The 21,585-nt window shown below is 38.1% G+C and overlaps 2 long non-coding RNA genes across 2 annotated transcripts; one reads left to right on the plus strand and one right to left on the minus strand.

The window, feature by feature from the left end:
* Positions 1-3,721: 3,721 nt before the first annotated feature.
* LOC144299349 (uncharacterized) lies at positions 3,722-21,328 on the plus strand. The gene is made up of 3 exons (XR_013366074.1): positions 3,722-3,857; positions 5,791-5,929; positions 20,944-21,328. It is a non-coding gene; the product is annotated as an uncharacterized LOC144299349 (long non-coding RNA).
* Positions 4,717-9,971, minus strand: LOC144299348 (uncharacterized). Its single transcript, XR_013366072.1, has 2 exons — positions 9,414-9,971; positions 4,717-6,194 (listed from the first exon to the last, which is right to left on the minus strand). It is a non-coding gene; the product is annotated as an uncharacterized LOC144299348 (long non-coding RNA).
* Positions 21,329-21,585: the final 257 nt, after the last annotated feature.

The raw sequence follows: 21,585 nt of genomic DNA on the forward strand, positions 1-21,585 counted from the left end.
TTATTTCAAAATTAAAAGATAAATCCCTATTTAGGGACAGAAAATTTCTGTTTACATTGTAAACATTTGGACCTTTAAAAAAATTGAGTAACAGATGGAATTCTTCATGGAAACAAAAGTGAAAATCTCACCAGAAATTCTTAACAACAGGGAGGAAAAAAAGCTTAAAAACCAGTGTTAAGATACCTGAATTGCTATCTGAAAAGAAATAAAATTATTTCATTCTTTTACAGTAGACTCTACTTAAATTTCAAATAAATCAGAATTTTAAATGTAAGAGACGGACTCCATGCAAATATTAATGTTAAACACTTATGAACATCTATATAACATGATAGGAGAAAAAAAAAACATGATAGGAAAAAAACATAGTCTGATTATAACTGGAATTCCAGGAACAGTAATGTTAATGCTTTACGTATACGATTCCTTTAAAGTTTATCCCATGGCAAAAAATACAGACTATAGCAGAGTAAGAGACAAATTAAAAAACTGAAGAAAATATTGGCAACTTATATGACAGAACAATGGCTTCTAACTAGAAAAAAACAAAAAAAACCCCAAAAAAACAAAAAAACTCCAACCCCTAAATCCAAAAACCAAAACAAAACTGGGCCAGAAACATGATTAGAGGGTTTATCGAAAAATGAATGCGATGGGCCAATCATCACAAAAAGTGATGGATTTAAAATGACAGCAAGTTACCATTTCTCACGCTCCTATGGCAAAAATACACAGAAGTTGGAAAATATCTTCTGTGACTGAGACACATGGCTCTTGTGGGAATGTGAAATGGAGCAAATCTTATACAGGGACTTTAGCAATATTGAGAAAGATTACCCTATGTCTTTTCCCTTTATATGAGCAACCCCATTTCCAGGAATCCATGTGCAAAAATATACTAGCAATTGTACAAAAACCATGTAAGTCAGGACATCCATTGCCACAGTATTTACAACAGTGAAAGACAGGAGGAAAACTGGTATTCCATAGGGAATTGCTTGAAAAAAAAAAAGTATAGTATGTCCCAACAATGGTGTGAAAAGTAATTAATATTATTTCTACATACTGCAAGGAGAGTATAGGTAGGGTATATTGTTTGGGGAAAAAGAAAGAAGGAGAGACAAGTTTATATAAAATGCCCTTGCTTATTTAAAAAGGAATAGGAGAACTACACTTTTGCAAGTATGTTAATAAATAGAAAAAGTTAAATTAAGAGCTGTGGAAATAATGCCATGTGAATGGGTTGCATAATTATAATGCAGAGATAAATAAAATTTAAGAATGAAATCTAGACATTTTGGAATAAAAACATAATAAATGCATTCATCTATGTATTGAGTTGTTGGCTTAACCATGTTGAGAAGGATTTTCTTCAAGAGATTTTAAAAAGCCATGAGTTAACTGTACTTTTACAGTAAGATATATCACAAAGACAGCTCAACTGCTTACATAAATAAGTAAATAACTAAGTGAGCAGGAGAAGAAAAAGATAAAGAGAAAGAAAGAAAAGAAGGAAGGAAGAAACGTAGGAAGGAAAGAGGAAGGAAGGCCTTCAACTGTTACTAGTGATATTATTTCAATTTCACTGGTGCTGTTGTTCTAATATCCCTATCTATATGTGTGTGTGTGTTTCTATGTCTTTATTTAAAATAAAAAAAACAAAACTCATAAGTATTCATGTTAAATGTAGTTCAAAATCAATATTTCAGCATAAGAAAAACCAAGAAAATAAAAGGCCATAAAGGGAGGTGCCTCAAATCATGGGGTCGGCAGTCCTGAATATCTGTGTAGGAAGGGAGAAGCTAAGGATGTCAGAGCAAGGCAGTACCTGGACAGAGAAAAAGCTGATCAAGGTGTCCAGATCATCCAAATGTTAAAAAAGTATTCTAGTTGAAATGTCACCAAGTTAGGGACATTGGATAAATGTTTTGGGTTTTCTTTGAAATCCCACGATACCCGTGTCCCAGTAGTAAGGATCGTATTCCAGAATTAAGAACTATGCTGGAGATGTAAGTGAACAAAGAAAAAAACTCACAAACAAACAAAACACCCATGGACAAAATAAGAAAGGGGATAGGAGGTGCGACTCTTTTAGCTGAGAAGATTGGCAGTGAAGGTGACTTGGGGGCTAGGAGCTGGAATTACTTGAGGTTATCTCTCTTCACATCTAGTAGTTGCTGCTAGCTTTCCTGGACTTAAGCTGGAATTTGGGGGTGGAGCACTTACTCGTGGCCCTTCCATGTGTCCTGGGCTTCATAAAAGAAGAGAGGAACTCAGGGTTGTTGGATTGCCCACGTAATGGCTGAAGATGTCAAGTGATCTAATGAACGAGATGGAAGCTGACCTACCAGACCCACGTGTCCTTAGGTGAGTCTCCCAGAAAACAAGTGAGACACTCAATCTCTTTCTCTGACCTTGCCTCAGAAGTCAATCAGAATCAATCTGTCACATCCTTCCCCAATATAAGCAAGTCAAAGTCCTATCCAGACTCCAAGGAGAGGTCATGGGCCACATCTATCAATGGGAGAAGTCTCAAAGAGCTTAAGGATATGTCTAAACACTGTCCAGAAAAGCTAGACCAAAAGCCTCTACAGCTTTGTGGTGATCCAAGAGTCATTTCAGTACCTGCTAATAAAAAACAACATGTTTCAGGAAAGAGCATAGATTTTACAGTCTCTACAATGTATCATCCACAGTGCTCCATATACAATTAAGATAGCTCTGAATCATTTAGATGAACTTAGATAAAAAGTGACCCAGGTTTAATAGAAAACCCAGAAAATCTTTCTGGACTTAGCATAAATTAACTATAAAATATGTTTAAGAGCCTATAGGAAAATACAGATGTAATGAATGAATATATGAGGAGGATTAGAAAGTAAAGTAAAAACCGGGGGAAAAGAAGAAAACAGAAAAACTCTACTGAAATATACAATATCGGATATCGAAATTCACATGATGATCTACAGAGCAGATCTACAGGGAGAGATTGGTCAGCTGGAAGCCCCTGCAATAGAAAACACGCAGGCTGTAGGTCAAAGAAGAAAGGTATGAACATAGCAAACTTGGTGCTCAGCAGACGAGGAAAGTAAAAATAAATCAAGCGATTTTGAAGAAACAACTGTCATAAGTTTCTAATTTGGTTAAAAATATCAGCTATGAATTCAAGTACCAGGGTACAACCACAGTAAAAAAAAAAAAAAAAAAAAAAAAAAAAGGACGATTTTTTTTTTTTTTTTTTTTTAAAAAGGACGATTTTAAAAAGAAACTATACCTACTGTTTCGGAAACAAATTACTGAAAACTCAAAGACAGGATCTGAAAACATTATTAAAATCAAGACAACAGGAGCAAAATTGAGTCACTTATGCTAAGTCCCAGGTCACTAAACCAAGATTTAATTTATGGAGTCAACCTCTCCCAGAAATGGAATCTTTAACCCATCAGCCAGGAGTCACCTGGTGGCCACTTGGGTGGTCATCGGCCTGGTGGATCCCAGCCATTCCTGAAGGAAAGTCACCTGGCCACAGGTCACTTTTTTTTTTTTTTTTTTTTTTTTGTAATTTCCTTGTCCCTACTTCCCTCAGCTGTGAAAGTCTTTTATTTTGTGCAGCAACTTGGAGCTCCTTTTTATGTGCTAGATGGAGTGCTGCTCGACTCATGAATCATTGAGGAAAGCCGATAAGATCTTTAACATTTACTCAGTTGAATTTTGTTGTTCAACAGCACTCATTGAGGAAGGCAAGAGCAACAAGGTGAATGGCAGCTGCCTTTGATCCAGAAGCAATGGAGGCCTGTTACTGAACACACTGTCTCCGTTTCTGTCGCCTCCCTTCCTTGGCATAAATGTCTCATGTGAGTCTCTGTGTTTCCTTTTCAATTTATTCTAATATTTTTTGGAGCAGAAAGCCTAGATCTCCCTGAATGCTGAAGTTTATGGAACAGGGGTAACCCAGGAGCTCATGAAGGAGTTAGCTAAGTGGAATCCTGTTTGTTCTTGGCACCGTTTTTCCCCTTCTGACTCCCCTGAGTAGTTGGTTCATTGTAACAATTCTAGATCGGATTGATCGTAAGCCCTGGGAGCATTATCTAAAATTGCAGATAGGAAAATCCACCTGTTCCCTGGGAGGAGGCACTAGACTCTAATGGTAGTTTGGATGGTTTTTCCAGGAATGAATTATGATGAATTGGTTTATAAAGACTGGCTAATTGTTAACAGGAAAGTCACAGAGCACCCAGCTGTATTTGGAAGGCATTCACAAAACTCAACAGATAAGGCTTGCGTTGTTATCCAAAGCTCTGGAGAGGGAGCATGGTATGCTGCTCGAGATGGGCAGGGTCAGGGGTCAGGGTGCCCAGGTCCCCGAGAGAGGGTAGGGATGGCGGTGGAGACCTGGTTAGGACCACCGTGGCCTATCCTGGGCTGCCAGAGCCTGGCATCAGACATCGCCATCCAGGCCCTGGACATCTCACCTTGAAACAAAACCAAATGCGTGCTCCCTTGGGGACTCACCAACCTTTCAAGGCAAGGAAGCTGGCAAATAAGGTAGGCATTTCCAAACAACGAAAGGCATGCAAGCACACAAATATGTCCTTCAGTACCGCATTTTTCTTATTGTCTTGCTCTCCCTATCCAGCTGGGGGAAGAGCTCAGCTCTCACTTTTCTCACTCCAAGCATGTGTTACCATTCCAGAAGATCTTACACGCATGAGAGCGCTCCTCCATTTAATGGGATAGTTTACACACCTCCTGATTTTCTCATGTCATGCTTCCTGTCAGCAAGGCCAGAGTCTTATCGAAAAGAAGGGAAAGGATCTTGGCTCCAGTGGACTTCAGCTGCCATTTCCAACTCCAGTTTCATAGTCAACGATACTGTAGCCCACTCCTCAGTTCTGACTTATGACTCTTTTTACCTTGGGGGACGTGCGGGGGTGGCACTGAGTTTGTTTCCAGAGCTCTCCTTCCAGGAGCCTTCCACACAAGTTAAAATAATCCAGAGAGTATATATCCAAGTTTTCATCTGTGCAATCTCTGCATCTCTCCGGGGTGACACATATTATGTAGCCTTGCTCAAAAGCACATTTTTATTGTTTTTGCCCCAGGAAAGCATTTGGTTGCAACAATAGAAGCCTGTTCAAATTATGTAAAGGTGAATTTGGTGTTTGGAAACAGGTGACAAGGACAAGTGATGAAATGGGTCATGATAAGAGGGATGCTCTTGTGATCCAAGGTGGCATCTCATGCTTACATGGGTTCAGATAATTAGAAGGACTCAGACTCCACAGAACACATCCTTGAGAGACTTTAATAAAGGTGAAGGATGTGGTAAAGCAAAGGAATGGCAGGCACACATCTGGGCCGAGCACCTGCTAGGAGAGACTTAGTAGGTTTTGAGTCACACGAGACACACTTTGTGGATCATGAAACAGCAGTTATGTGCAAGAAATCTTGGTTTCAGGAGACATCAGGCATAAGTTTCCAACAGGACATTTCAGGCCCCATTGGTTACATACCCAAGTCAGGTTTGTAACCAGTTACATGATATGCAAGCCATCAATTTACACATTGCTACATATCTGAGAATCTCTAGGAAATTTTTGAGGTTTAAATAGCACGATGAAAAATCACTAATTAAACCCCTGTGCTCTTGATTTGGTCAAGAGTGACCATCAATCTTTCTGGAGCTGGAAAAGAACTCTATTTTACACACAATTGCTTTCTTTCTTTGTCTCTTTCTACGGCAACCTCGTTTCCCTCATCTCTTCTTTAAATCTTCTGTTTTCACAGCCTCTGTGTGGACCTGGTCCAGGACTGTTACCAGTGCTGACCATACTGGTCCAGTGCCCTTTAGCGTCATCTTAGAATTCCCATCTGAAGGATGGTTACAACTGGTTGCTGACCAGCAAATGGATGACTTGCCCTGGAGGTAGGTGTCCCCTGACAGCCCCCATGGCTTTGGTGGGTGGTCTGGATCACCAACACAAACGTATTTCCAAAAAAGTTCTGAAAATGTGCAGGCTCCTTTCCAAAATGCCATTGCATTTCAGTAACCCAGAAGAGTTGTTCACGAACTACTCTGTGGGGGTCAGGACAGAATTCAATGCCCAGAGTGAAATGACAAGTGATGTAAACCAGGTGAGCTCTGGTTTACTAAAGCCCCAATTGCAGTCAGAGAACTCCTCCGCTTGTATCTATTTAAAAAAAAAAAAAACTTTAAAAAATAAGTTTAAATTTCACCACATACCATGGAAATCCTTCTGAGATACTACATAAATCGTTTTGATAGATTAAAGCAAATTTGAAAAATTATATATCCTATTAATTAGAGATCTCAGAGTACGAGGTTATAAATCAAGTCCTTAATTATTCAAGAAAATTGAAGTCAGTATCCCTGCCTTTGCAGTTTGCCCTGATAGACAAATATGTAACTCATTATGGACTGCCAATAAAATATATCTGCATTTATTATTAAAACGCATACTTAAGTTTATCTAAATGAGATTAACATGAGAAAAGTAAGAAAAATGGTTACTGATTAAGACTAACTCTGTTCCATTAGAAAAAAAGAATGAAACAGTATGGAAAATGCTATTCTTGAACCCATCCTCAAGCCCATCGCTTTAGAAAAGGGGAAGGATGTTATCTCATGATCCCGAGGTTTTATTGCTCTTCTACATAGCAGAAAAGAAAGCATTATCTAGAAAAGGTCAAATGAAATGGAAAGAATAAATCCCCTGTGGAATTCCAATGAAAGATACATTGATTATCCATAAAGGCAACTCATAATAGAGGACTTAAGACAAAAAGGTGTAAAAATTAGATGAAAATATGTCAGTTACCTGAGAAAACATGCACTACTCTTCTCTCCCCTTTGCCTGGAATTATAAAAAATGAGACATTCTGTGGCCCTATTGACATAAACTTAAAAACACGCAAATGACCCCCAAGTGTTAGAGGTCATAACAACGGTTACCTTCGTAGGAGAAGTGGTGGCAACAAGAGGCTGAACAAGGGAATTCTGAGTCAGTGGTAATACCCCTTCTTTTCTGGGTTGTGGCTACACTGGTATATTCACTGGGGAATTTCATCTAGCTCTGTGCTAACAATCTTTCCACTTCTTTGTATCTATACTATTTATCAAAAACAAAAGTTTGTTTTAAAAAAAAATGCCCCCAAATGGAAACTTTCAGCTGTTCATTTTTTATCCTGTTTCTCTTGACTCAAGAGACAGTAGAAGTTTTCCCAAGGTTTTCAGAAGCTCCAGACTCTGAAGTCTGCACAGGCTAGTGTAACACCCAACACACACACACACACACACACACACACACACACACCATTGTGTGTCCCAGGATGTGGTTTCAGAGTCCACAACAAGCACACACTGAATGACTGTTTGCTCAAGGACCCAGTGCATGGATGTGCATCAGATGCCCTAGAAAGCTATTAGGCCAGGAAGCAACAAGTAGATTTAACACAAAGGAAGTTGTCATGAAAAAATAGAACAGTTTTAGTGAAGTGATAGTTTATACTTTAAGAAGTGAATAGCAGGAGCACCTGGGTGGCTCAGTCAGCGAAGCGTCTGCCTGTAGCTCAGGTCATGACCTCCAGGTCCTGCAACTGAGCCCCACATCGGGCTCCCTGGTAGGTGGGGAGTCTGCTTCTCTCTCTCCCTCTGTCCTACCGTCCTGCTCATGTGTGCTCACTCTCTCCCTCTGTGTCTCTCTCTGTTTCTCAAATAAATAAACAAATTCTTAAAAAAAAAAAAAAAAAGAAATGAAATGAAATGAATACCAGGTGAAAAAAATCAGCCATTGGGAGCCAGGGCTGCTCTCAAGAAGAGCCCCCTCATCCTTTCCTCCTGTGAGAGCCTGGGGTCACGATCCAGGAAATTGGCCCTCCTCTGGCACCTGATCTTGGACTTCCAGCCTCCAGAATCCTGAGAGTGGCTGCACTTATAAGTCATAGCCTATAGGATATAGTCTATAGGATTTGCTATAGTAGCCTGACTAGACTATGATATCATCCCAATTAAGAAAAAGCTAAGGGGATTCCTTAGTGCACTTAGCTAAGGGTGGTGCAGTGGTTTGGCGCCTGCCTTTGGCCCAGGACGCGATCCTGGAGACGCGGGATCGAATCCCACATTGGGCTGCCGGTGCATGGAGCCTGCTTCTCTCTCTGCCTGTGTCTCTGCCTCTCTCTCTCTCTCTCTCTCTCTGTGACTATCGTAAATAAATTTAAAAAAAAAAAAAAAAAAAAGAAAAAGCTAAAAGGAAGAGACTGAGACTCCGAGCAGCTATGTGATGGTTCGCAGATCCTCAGGTGCCACTTATACCGAACCTGGCACACAGGGCCTGTTCAACAAATACTTGATAAATTCTAGATAAAACGAGTAAATATGATAGAGAAAGAGAATCGGAAGAAGGAAACTAGGACTCTTTGAATATAAAGTCCGTCCTCTTTCCCATGCCCTGCTTATGGTACATTTAGATTTTCCATATAACAGAAAGGAGATCTTTGAATCTTCAATCACGTACGTTAAAGTAAAAAGAAATTCTAAAATATCATCATATCATCGCCTCTTAAATCCCGTTAGCCTCCCGAATGTGCTAACGTTTGCTACGGAAGCGAAAAATCTCTTGTTCTTATAGTGTCTGTGTGATAAACTTAATCTACAGGCTAAATCTCAACCATAAGCTTCAATTAATACACACAAGACCGATTCTTTCGCCCTGAGTCCCACAGTAGAACAACTGGAGTTTAGATTTTGAATGAGATAAACAGCTTTATGAAAAGATAGAAGCTGGGATTATGACAGCTCAGCATTACTCATTAAATATTATAACGAGCATATGCTGTCTGCGTCTAACAAAGAGAGTAAGATAAGAAATAATCAGTTTTGGCTCCTGTGTAGTATTTTATCCACTTTCATCTTCTATAATTCATAAAGCTACTTGATAGCATTTTGGAGCTTATAGTCTTAAAATTATAACTGTTGTATAATTTAATTGCAAATAACTGGGCCATCTCATTTAAATTCTCATTACTTTGACATTTTCTAAACCCATGGAGTCCTTTGAGATTATCTTAGTTTGCCAGAAAATTATCAGACATAGTTTGGAACCATTATAAAAGTTTGAGAATCATTACCTTTGAGATTCTTTTTTTTTGTTCAGTAAAATCACTGATGCTGAAAACTTTCAGCTGTTCATTTTTTATCAGTTTTTTTCTACCATTGATCTTAGCCCAGAAACTTGGATCCAAAGAACTGTCTGAACACTAGATTAAATATTTCTCAGAGAGAAAGAGGGACAGAGACAGAGAGAGAGAGAGGGGGACACAGAGACAGAGATGGAGGGGGCGGGAGAGAGAGATGCATTATACTCAGCATAGCACAGACATGGTTAACTAACCTCAATTTAAATTGAGTTTTGTTGTTTGATAACTTTTTCTTCTTCAGGCTGGAGAAGTACTAAAGCTGCACTGATTATCTTAGCTCCCTTTAGTTACCAGGAGACAAAAGAATTAGAATACAAATGATTCCAAGGTGTTGACATGGGGAGGAGGAGACTTGTGACCAGGAGCAAGCACAGGATTTTTTAGCTTCATTTCTTGAAATGCATTCCCAGATGTTTCTTTTCAGGCACCAGATGATTGGATGTCAGCAGATAAACCACCTAACTCTCCTCTCCCCTGCTGAACACGGGTCGGACCCTTTACTCACACATTATGTCGTCGCAATCGGCTAAGACCCTCATCACAGAAACTTGTGCTGATATTCACACGTGTCCACAAAGTGGGTCACACTTTGCGAGGTGACGTCGAAGTTAGGAAGTCAAATGTTGCCTGTGGTGGAGCAGACACAGCTACACCCGGAGATGCCTCTTCAGCCTCCTCAGATGCCGAAATGTGTTTTTCTAATTGGTCTGGTTGGCCACTTCCCGACGTGCAGCATTGAAGTGGGCAAGCTAGAATTCCTATCACATTTAAGAACACAAGATCTGTTCTTTCCCACAACATATGTTGCTTTTATTGAAGAGATTCTCATTCCCTATCCTAAGTAAAAATTACATCTTTTCTATTAAATAAGGAACGAAGCTTCCTTACTGAGTGTGACATTCTTGGCCTGACTTGCAAAACAATCAGATACATGTAAAGATAGAATTTAAAAATCGTGGAGAACAAAAATTCTGCTAAAATCTGAGAATATGGAAATTCCGGTAATATATTTCTTGAGATTAGTATGACTTTGATAACAAACTAGATAAAGATAGGAGGATACATTAGCAGGTTAATTTTATTTATAAATTAGGGACAAAACTCAAACAAAACCATGGTTAGCCAACTTCAAGTGTGTATTTTAAATATATATATTTATGTACATGATACATTATGCATTATGCATACATCCCATTATTATCTATATATTGACCAAGGCTTGCTTATCCGCCAAACGTAAGACTATTTTAACATCAGAAAATTTATTATTATAATTCACAAAATCATTTAACCAAAGAAGTAAAACAGTATGATAAGTGAAATACATTACATAAGACACTGCCTGAATTTTCATGATTTATTTTGGAGTCAGTGTAATGAATTAAGAAAGATTCTGCCTATACTTTCATATTCACTTTTTATAAAACTTTTAGAAAAATAAGAATTTTTAAAAAAGACTTTATTTATTCAAGACTTTATTTATTCACAGAGAGAGAGAGGCAGAAGGAGAAGTAGGATCCATGCATGGAGCCTGACGTGGGACTTGATCCAGGGTCTCCAGGATCACACCCTGGGCTGAAGGTGGTGCTCAACCACTGAGCCACCCAGGCTCCCCCAAAAATAAGAATTTAAGAAAATGTCCATGATATGTACAAACTAGCTAATACAAAGCTACAGTAAACATCATTTTCAGCAGAGACAACCCTTAGAAACAGTTTCATTAAGATAAAAAAACAAGATACCGGCACCCATTATGGATGGTCTTGTTCGCTATATCATTTAAGAGATGGTCAAAATAATAAGGAAAAGAAGAAAGACAACGGGATCACCATCTGGAGGGGAGATATAACGGTATAATTGTACCATCGTCAGTAACACTGTTATTTCCTTGTCAGTAACATTGGAAAATGCAAAATCTGTTAGTTTGGGAAATTCCCCTACACCATGGAAAAACCTTTCAGAAAATGAAATGGAAAAGATTTACAGTTCATATCAGCAACAACAACTTTAAAGTACCCAGGAACTGACTGAACCAAATATGCAAGTGTGTAATGGTGGAGAAAGTTTTCGCAATACCTTGTGAATGTGAAAATCCTCTCAGTCAACGGACAGATATTTGGCATATCTGATTCGGCATATCATAAAGTAGAAAATTTAAGAAGATAAAGATATTAATTCTCCTCAATGGGATTTCAATTGAACTTCAGCAGGTTTGGGCTGGGCCGGAGAACTAATTCAAAAGTTTACAGAATGGGTACGATCCTCCAGAAAGCAAGGTCATTGTGAGGAAGAAAAACTCATCTACCCTAAAAAGCACAACCTATTAAAAGTCTCAGGAGGTAAAATTTGTGACCAGACACTTGAAAATTAAACAAAACAGCTGGGTCCCTGATCCTCCTGGGAGCTATGCTTCCCTGTGGGTAGAAATTCTTTAAAATCATGATGTAGAGAAATACTACTTTTTTCAAGAGCGGGCCTTCAGCCCTCTCCAACGCACTCAACATCCCAGTATTTTACAGAAACTCCTTTTTCACCTAATCCAGCCCAAGTCACCCTGCGTTGCTTAAAATTAAGAATCCTGATGGACAAAATACCGCTAACCAATGCCGAATCCTACAAATTGACAAGAACGAGACAAACAGTTCTTTAAAGAAAATAAAATCTTGGAATTAACTATGAAGTTTTAAATTCAGTGCAGCAGATCCCTCTGCCTGTCAACCCAAGTTAGCCGAGACCATCTGTTTCACATCTTCCCCCGAGCTCACAAAATACACATAGAAAACAAATGGCTTTTCTTTCTTTTTCTTCATAAAGTGCAGCCACAGAGTTAATATGCCTCTGTGATTTCCTCTTTTCCTTTGGAATCAAATTACAGACCCTCAACCAAGCCTTTCCCCGACTTATGGATATTAAGGCTGCAGGGTGTTTTCCCCTTTTACTCATTTTCTTTCTTTCTTTCTTTCTTTCTTTCTTTCTTTCTTTCTTTCTTTCTTTCTTTCTTCTTTCTTTCTTTCTTTCTTTCTTTCTTTCTTTCTTTCTTTCTTTCTCTTTCTTTCTTTTCTTCTTTCTTTCTTCTTTCTTTTCCTTCTCTTCTTTCTCTTCTCTTCTCTTCTCTTCTCTTCTCTTCTCTTCTCCTCTCCTCTCCTCTCCTCTCCTCTCCTCTCCTCTCCTCTCCTCTCCTCTCCTCTCCTCTCCTCTCCTCTCCTCTCCCTTCTCTTTCCAGAGCAGTCTCAGGTTTATAGCAAAATTGAGAGGAAGGTACAGAGATTTCCCATATACCCCGGCCACACACACACATAGCCACCCCCGTTATCATTGCCCATCAAAATTTTTGTACATTTGTTATGTTGATGAACCTATATTGGAACGTCTTTATCACTCCAATCCATGGTTTACATTAGGGTTCCCTTTTAGTATTGTATGTTCTGAGTTTGAACAAATGTATAGTGATATGTATTCACCATTATAGTGTTTCTTTCTTCTCTCTGTAGGAAAGAGGTGGTAAAATTAGTGCTGCAATAAATATCCTGATATGGATACTAGAGGCTTTTAGAGTGTCTATCTTCAGAAATGGACTTGCTGTGTCATCCCAGTTAGTGAGACAAAGCAGAATGCATTAAAAAAAAAATCATAGTCTCCTACTGTCACTGATTGATAGGACTTCATACACATGTTTTCCATAAGAGGAGAAATATACATTTTAAGGTACACTTTTAAAAAAATCTGGCTCTATTTCTAATTGTTTTCTCTTTTTCTAAAGATTTTATTTATTTATTCACGAGAAACACAGAGAGAGAAAGAGAGAGAGAGGCAGAGACACAGGCAGAAGGAGAAGCAGGCTCCATGCAGGGAGCCCGATGTGGGACTCGATCCCAGGGCTCCAGGATCACTCCCTAGGCCGAAGGCAGGCACTAAACCGCTGAGCCACACAGAGATCCCTGTATTTCTAATTTCTTAATGTGCAGGAAAGACATCCATTGATGCAGATAACATGGCACAGTGCTGGGTTTCCCACTAGAATTCCTGGTTCACCCTTGTGGTCACCACACCCTGAAACCTCACCAGTCAGTGAAGAGCACTCAGGTGCTCCAGCGTCTGCAAGGTGATTTGCACTCTTGTCTTTACTAAATGTTGCAATGGCTCCCATTTTTACATTTTCAACAGCTTTTGTGCCACAAATAGCAATCAGACAATTCACTACTCAGAATAGATTCAACCTCATAAGGCCTCTGCATTCAAATGAGGGACCCCCCCCAGCCCTTCGGTGTGACACTTTACATCTAGAGGGTCAATTCTTCCCAGGCTCACTCATACATGCTCAAGTTTTCATTGTCTTTCAGTGTCTTCCTTTGTTTTTGTTTTTGTTTTTTTAATTTTTATTTATTTATGATAGTCACAGAGAGAGAGAGAGAGAGAGAGAGAGAGAGAGAGAGAGGCAGAGGGAGAAGCAGGCTCCATGCACTGGAAGCCCGACGTGGGATTCGATCCTGGGTCTCCAGGATCGCGCCCTGGGCCAAAGGCAGGCGCCAAACCACTGCGCCACCCAGGGATCCCCCTTTGGGGTTTTATTTGAATCTCCTGCCTTCATTTCCTTCTTATAAAACCCATAGAGGCAGCACCACTTAAGACAGGTGCACTGTGCCCAGCATTGCTGATGGCATTTCAGATGGTTTGAGCAGCGTGTTTGTGCCTCCTGGGGCTCCCAGTGCTCTCAGGACCCCAGGAGGAGGCCGGCGCTGTGGTGGGACAGCTCTGTCTCCAAGTATGTGTCCTGCTTTATTATCTGGTCCTGACATTCGTGCTTCTTCCAAGAAATGGGCTCAATCCGTCTCTGTCTTAACCTCTTTCCCTGAGATCAACACTAATTCAACGAGCCTCCTGAAGGGAGTAATGTCACCCCACAGCAATTGGTTTTACAGGTGTTTATGGGAACAATAAAACATGTTCCCTCCTCTTCCAGCCCTAATTGCAATGCAGCTTTCTACTTACCACAAATACATCTAGGTATGTCTCTTTGGGCTTCCCCAGAATACTAATACATTGGATAAGGATTTTATTGGAATAAAAATTTTATTTTTTGGTTGTTTAATTGGGTGATTGGTTACTTTACTCACAATGTTCCTAAAAACCTCTCAGCTATTTGATGTTGACAGTGAGGTCTTCATGGCCGAAATTTTCGACCTGCAGCACAACACCTATTTGACAATAATCATGCCGCTAAATTGGGTGGGCATAAGCATTTTTTGGTTAGAAGCTTTAGGAAAGAGTCTTAGACTTATTTTTATATGAGTTTATCTGAAGTATAGTGTTCGAAGCCGACTTTTAATTTCATAAACAGCTTCATTCTGAGAACACAAATTCAGTAGGTGAAAAATGGTACGCATAAAGAGAGGCAAAGCAAAAGCATGCCACTTGACAAATTAGATGTGAATAATTGATCTCTCCATCTGACTTGCTAACTACAAGCTTGAATCATTTGGGAAAAAAAAATGTGGAGACTGAATACAGAAGTCTCACCAAGTCTCTTTCGCAAAATTGCCATCAGCAAAGACAAAGGGAAGAAGGGAAGGAAAGAAAAAAAATAAAAGGAAGGGAAGGAGAGGGCGTTAAGAAAATGAAGACATAAAACCTAATTGGTGGTATCAATAGTGTCTGGTTCTCTTCTTTTTTTGTTAATGTTTAGCTACCTCTTTACTGTTTTAACGTTGGTTAATGTGTCATTTCAGTTTTAATCTGCTTTCTAATCTTCTATCTGGCTCAGCTAATAATATTCATCCTCCTGTCTATATGAGCAAAATACACAAAAAGTGTAATTCAGGTAGTTTGTTGCTCATAATTGATTACTTCGGTGTTTCCGAAACCCCTTCAGTATTATATCTTCTTGCTTTAATACTTTGAATAATTACTATCAATTATTCATTTCACATTTTCTACTTAGTCATTGCCTTTGTTATTTCTATGTGGGATAAAGAAAAAATAATTATCAGCTACACAATATCTCCAAACGTTTGTTCATTTTTACCTACTTGAAATAGTGCTAACAAACTAAACTTCTTGGTATATAACTGCTTGTTGAAATGGAGCTTAGTGTCCATTCTATTCTTATTCTGTGATATGAGACTATATATGCAATGTGTGTATAATATAATATGAAATAGTTACCATATATACAGTATATATAGATACCACATCTTAACACTAGAGTAGTCTTCCCACACACTCCCATTTCCTTATTCATTTTTTAGACCCAGATGAAAATATCCCACTTGCATGTGACCTCCTGAAATGCTTCCTCCTGTTATTTGTCCCCTCCATTTTATTCCACAGCTTTGCACGCTAATATTTATACACTTTGTGGCACATAACTATGTCTCCTTCCCCACTACAAGATACTATCTTTTGGGTGACATCCTGTTTTAATCCAATTCAACCCCATGAATTCTCAGTCCCTAAGGTGTGAATATGAAGATGCATAATCCTTCACCAGGCGGAGATCACAGGCTTCAATTGAACGTGATGACTATTTGCATGATCTATGTCTTTTTTTTTTTTTTTTAGGTTGATGGATGGTTTTAATTTCATTTTATTTTATTTTTTTAATGAATTTATTTTTATTGGTGTTCAATTTGCCAACATATAGAATAACACCCAGTGCTCATCCCATCAAGTGCCCCCCTCAGTGCCCGTCACCCAGTCACCTCACCTCCCCACCCACCTCCCTTTCTACCACCCCTTGTTCGTTTCCCAGAGTTAGGAGTCTCTCATGTTCTGTCTCCCTCTCTGACATTTCCCACTCATTTTTCTCCTTTCCCCTTTATTCCCTTTCACTATTTTTTATATTCCCCAAATGAATGAGACCATATAATGTTTGTCCTTCTCCGATTGACTAATTTCATTCAGCATAATACCCTCTAGTTCCATCCACCACGTCGAAGCAAATGGTGGGTATTTGTCGTTTCTAATGGTTGAGTAATATGATCTATGTCTTGATTGCTGTTAGATGACATTTCAGAGCAGCATTTTAAAAATCCCCTCATGTTCTCAGGGCTTAGGAAGTATGCTGAATTATATTTTACTTGAATGAGATATTATCTAACTTAAAGAGGCTGTAATTGCCATGATGTTTCAGAATCATTTGTACAATACCATAGTATTTCCAAAGGTTTGGTTAAAGTTCTGGAAAAACAAAAAGAGAATATCATAGAGTTGATGGTATGTTGTTTTTGTAAAAAAATAAATAAATAAATTACCTATGCAGAATTAGAACTATATACATAAACTAAATTTATATTTTCCTTGAAGAACATTCTCTTCTACAAACATCCAGAAAAAAATACTATTAATTAAGCCCAGTAATGGAATGGATGCTATTTGTTCACTGAGGCATCCAGCTTGTGAGACAGCATGAGTTCTCATCATGTGTAGGGATTATCAAAGTAGAGTCGCTATTTTTTTTTTTTTTTTTTTTTTTTTTTTTAGTAGAGTCGCTATTAAAGATAACTGTGAAAGGGACACCTGGGTGGCTCAGCAGTTGACTATCTGCCTTTGGCTCAGGGTGTGATCCTGGAATTCTGGATTGAGTCCCATTGGGTTTCCTGCATGCAGCCTGCTTCTCCCTCTGCCTACGTCTCTGCCTCTCTATCTCTCTCTATGACTCTCATGAATAAATAAACAAAATCTTAAAAAAAAAAAAAGATGACTGTGAAAATGACAGCCATTTTTAAATTCTGACAGTTTATGTAAATGGAAATCCGAGAGTTTTAAGCATGTTGTAAAATGGTACTCTTTGTTATCTTATTCTTGCTTTATACTGCTAATCTTTAACCAGGCAGAGATATTAGGTGTAAAAAAAAAATATATAAGTGAAAAAAATTTAAAAACATAGGATCATTTAGAAAAAAGAAGAATAGATATAGCTAACTAAAAACTCTTTTCGAAAATAGAAGTTTAAATTAAGGACATTTCCCAATTGGAAGAAGGGACAAAATCATAGGCAATATAAAAGAAAAGGTTAGAAATAAATAAATTAAAAGTACTAAAACTTAGAACAATATAATTTCAGAAAAAGAAGTAAATATAAATAATGAGAAACAGTTACTGAAACAAGAAAGAGAAATCTCCCTAATTTAAAAAGATGAAAATTTCAAGTTAAGGAAAAGAACATAATCTAATTATTTACAGAGGGAAAAAAGAAGATCACATACAAGGAAATAAGATTAATATTTTTCAATGATAAGAGTGGATGCAAATGACAATAGAATAAAATTGTATTTGTGACCCAATTTTTGTTTCTGTGACCCCAGAACAGTGACCTGTTCTCTTGGGATATCTCCCCTAACGATGCCAAATGGTCATTGAAGTTTAAGGTACAAGTACAGTTGAAAAGTTCAGAGAGGGATCCCTGGGTGGTGCAGCGGTTTGGCGCCTGCCTTTGGCCCAGGGCGCGATCCTGGAGACCCGGGATCGAATCCCACGTCGGGCTCCCGGTGCATGGAGCCTGCTTCTCCCTCTGCCTGTGTCTCTGCCTCTCTCTCTCTCTGTGACTGTCATGAATAAATAAATAAAAAAAAAAAAAAAGAAAAGTTCAGAGGTAGATAAACAGACTGGCATAGAATTTTCAACATTTTGAGAATAGGAAGCTCAGGACCTAGAATTTTATATCCAGGCAAATTGGTCTTCAAATATTAATCATACATGTTAGTTAATGATATATAGTAATGATACACTCAGGCATACAAGGCCTCAGAAGGTTTGCCAAACACACTTCCATCAAAAAATAGTTTTGGAGGGGGCACCTGGGTGGCTCAGTTGGTTAAGCATCCGATGCAGTTTTGGCTCAGGTCATGATCTCAGGGGTGGGGGATTCAGCTCCAGGTAGGGCTCCACCCTCAGTAGAGAATCTACTTGAGATTTTCTCTCCCTCTCCTACCCTTCCCCTCTGCTCACACACTTGTGTGCTTTCTCTCTCTTTAGTAAAAAAACAAAATATTAATAAAACGGTCTTGTAGATGAGGCAAATATAGGAGATATTAGAGGAGATATATTAAATAAAATTGATCACATATCTTGGTAAAATATGTCTTAAAAATAGCTACAACCAAAGAAAGAGTTTGGAGGTAAACAAGGAGCCTTAAAGAAATTCTTGGTACCATCTCATATACTCTAGATCCTGTGTACCTTCTCCCTTACCAAGCGCATAGCTCTGGTGTTGTACTATTATAGATCTCTGGATACTTAGCTCATGAAGACCCACAAACAACCCCAACACACTACAGTAAAAATACAAGAATTTAAGCCTTTTGTCCTTTTTGTACTATCCTTATGCTTACTGAAGTAACTGTCACACAGTGTTTAATATTTCTTTCATTGAAATGAAAGACTGACTCCCAGGAAGTGAAGTCATTTGTTTGCTTGGTTGGTTTTGTTCTACAGTCTTCTCTCTACTAAACAGCACTCAAGTGAAAATCTGATGTCACATTTTAAGGTTAATATATCTTTTTACAAACTCTTTAAAATTATCTACATAAATTTATGTTTATTAATTTGTGCAAAATAAGACTCTGTTTTAAACACATAATTCTAATTTAATTTGGAATGACTCATTATACCTCTAATTCCCTTTAGCTTTCCCATGCCAATAGGTTCATGAGTCTCCTCATAATGAGCTGCCAGCTTGTTTCATCAACGAAAATCTTCCATTATTGTACTTCCTGACTACAGTGACTGCTGTATTTTGGCAAAAACTCTGGTGCTTTTTCCCATACATTTTCAGTATGAATCATAGTCTCATCATTTTTTAATTTAATAGTGAGGCATCATAACAAATTAAAAATAACCATTCACCAGTAGGAGGTCTGCTATTTATACTTCTTGTGAAGGATATTCATTTCTTGACTACATGTAGAATTATTCTTTCTGGGATGCAAATAGAAAGGTATTTCTTCCACAGAATGGAATTTCAACTAATGTAGTTGATAATGGGAATTGGAATTATGAAGTATTTACATTTTTTGTAAAATTCTGAATTAAGCTAGCTAGTGGATGCTAATGTGATTTTAAGCATATTTATTCTCAACATGACCCTAAATATCTGCATGATTAGCCTATAATCAACGGAATCTGTAGTTTCATTAGAATATGTTTGGTTTTCTCTGTGTGATTATTATAATTTGGTACAAATGTACCAAGAAAAGAAAAACAGGGGCAGCCTGGGTGGCTCAGTGGTTTAGCGCCTGCTTTCAGCCCAGGGTGTGATCCTGGAGACCTGGGATCGAGTCCCATGTCGGGCTCCCTACATGGAGCCTGCTTCTCCCTCTGCCTGTGTCTCTGCCTCTCTCACTCTCTCGCTCTCTCTGTCTCTCAATAATAAATAAATAAAATCTTTAAAAAAAAAGAAAAAGGTATATTTCGAAACTCAGACTGTATCATTCTAACTTTTCAGCTATCATAGATCCCTCCCCTTATTCCTGCAAAATGACAATAGATTATTGTAAGTTGTTGGTTGGCTCTTCCATTCAAACCTAAGTTCTACATCTTATTTGTTCTGGAATCAAGAAGATCTCATAGGTTGTGTGGTTAAGTAGGAAAAATGAATGGAAGAAGACTTTTGCCTGAAATATCATCAAAGAATGGCTTCTGTTGATCTGCAATGTAATTCCATTCATATGACTCTGGGGTTAAAAAAAGCCATGGAAGCATCAAAGTCCTGTAGGCTAGATAATTTGTAAATTGATTCCATGCGCTTCTCCACTATGTTATTTTGATATTGATAGATCATAGAAAATGACAGAGAAGAATAGATTTAGAAGTTATTGGCTAAATTAAAAAGCATTTAAATTATTTAAATTTTAAAATCTTTTAAAAACTACTCTTGGCTATTTATTTGATGAATTGATTAAATAGAATTTGCTTTTTTATCATAAATATGTCTTATTAACAATGAAATATTGTATTTTTTAAAAATATTTTATTTATTTATTTGAGAGAGAGAGAGACAGTATGAGCAGGGAGAGGGACAGAGGAAGAGTGAGAAGCAAGCTCCCCGTTGAGCAGGGAGTCCCATGCAAAAGTGGCTCGATCCTAGGATCACCTAGCTCATGACCTGAGCCCAAGACACACTTAACCAAATGAGCCACATGGGTACTCCATGAAATAGTTATTTTAACAATAAAAATGTTCTTTATCAAGTATTTAATATGATACAAACATCACTTTTACCACTATAGCTATCAATATAGATAGAGGAGAATGAATAGTGCTCAGATATATTTCATTTCTCAGTATAATAGAAATTAAAGGTAGTTTGCAATGGGATAAAACTGAAATTCAATTGTAAACTTTGAATAATATATTTTGGCAGATGAACAATAGCAAAAATTAATATTCAAACTATTCACGTATCTACAACGAAAAATCTAAGACCATAATTAATTATTATTTTAATAAGCTGGGGATGTGGTTGCAGGATATGGGAACAGAGACAGTCCACACTCAGTATGGAAGCAGAGGCTGGACTATTGAGGCAGCATAGATGAGTCTTGTGAGTAAAGATATAAGAAGTTTGGCCTAAGACCCATGAGGAGCTGTCAAAAGATTTTAACAGAAGGTTATTAGAATCAGCTGTGCCTGGATATCAGATTTCAAGTAGTTCATGCCAATGCTTAACTAAGTTAAACAGTTAAGCACCATTTCTGACAAATGCTATCTGTTTTATTTATCTCATAGGTATGGACTTCATCCCAGAAGGAGGTGAACAAAAAGGGGCAGGATATGGGAAGAGAAATTGAGCCTCTGTTTCTCCATCTAAAAATAAGTGACAAAATCAGTATCATTTTTACTGTGAATATCACTATTTTGACATACTGGTTTAAACTGAAGGAGGTTAATGTGGTTGTTAAAAAAATTTGAGTACTTTAAACAGATAATGAAAAACAAACTATTCAACTAAACCAACGCGTAAGTCAGGACAGTGGTTACCTTTGAGAGATCAGCAGTGATGTGAGGGATTTTCAGTGAGTTTCTGAGCTGTTGGCAACCGTGTGCTTCCATTTGGGGCTTGCTACCATATATGAAATATGGCATAAATGTCAAACATAAATAAGTGGAATCTTAGAGGCAAAAGAGAAATAAAAAATGAGCAAAAATATGTGTGGAGAGATATGCCTGAATTTTTTGTAAAAATGATGGAAGATATCTAGCAACAGATTTAAAGCACTGCATTTAAAAAGCACCAAAGCAGGGGGCAACTTGGTGAGTCAGTAGATTGGGCCTCCCATTCTTGATTTCAGCTCAAGTCACGATCTCAGGGTTGTGACATGGAGCCCTGGGTGTGGCCACACTCGACATGGAGTCTGCTTCTGCTTCACT

Source organism: Canis aureus, chromosome 27 (genome assembly GCF_053574225.1).
Source record: "Canis aureus isolate CA01 chromosome 27, VMU_Caureus_v.1.0, whole genome shotgun sequence".
NCBI classification, from domain to species: domain Eukaryota; kingdom Metazoa; phylum Chordata; class Mammalia; order Carnivora; family Canidae; genus Canis; species Canis aureus.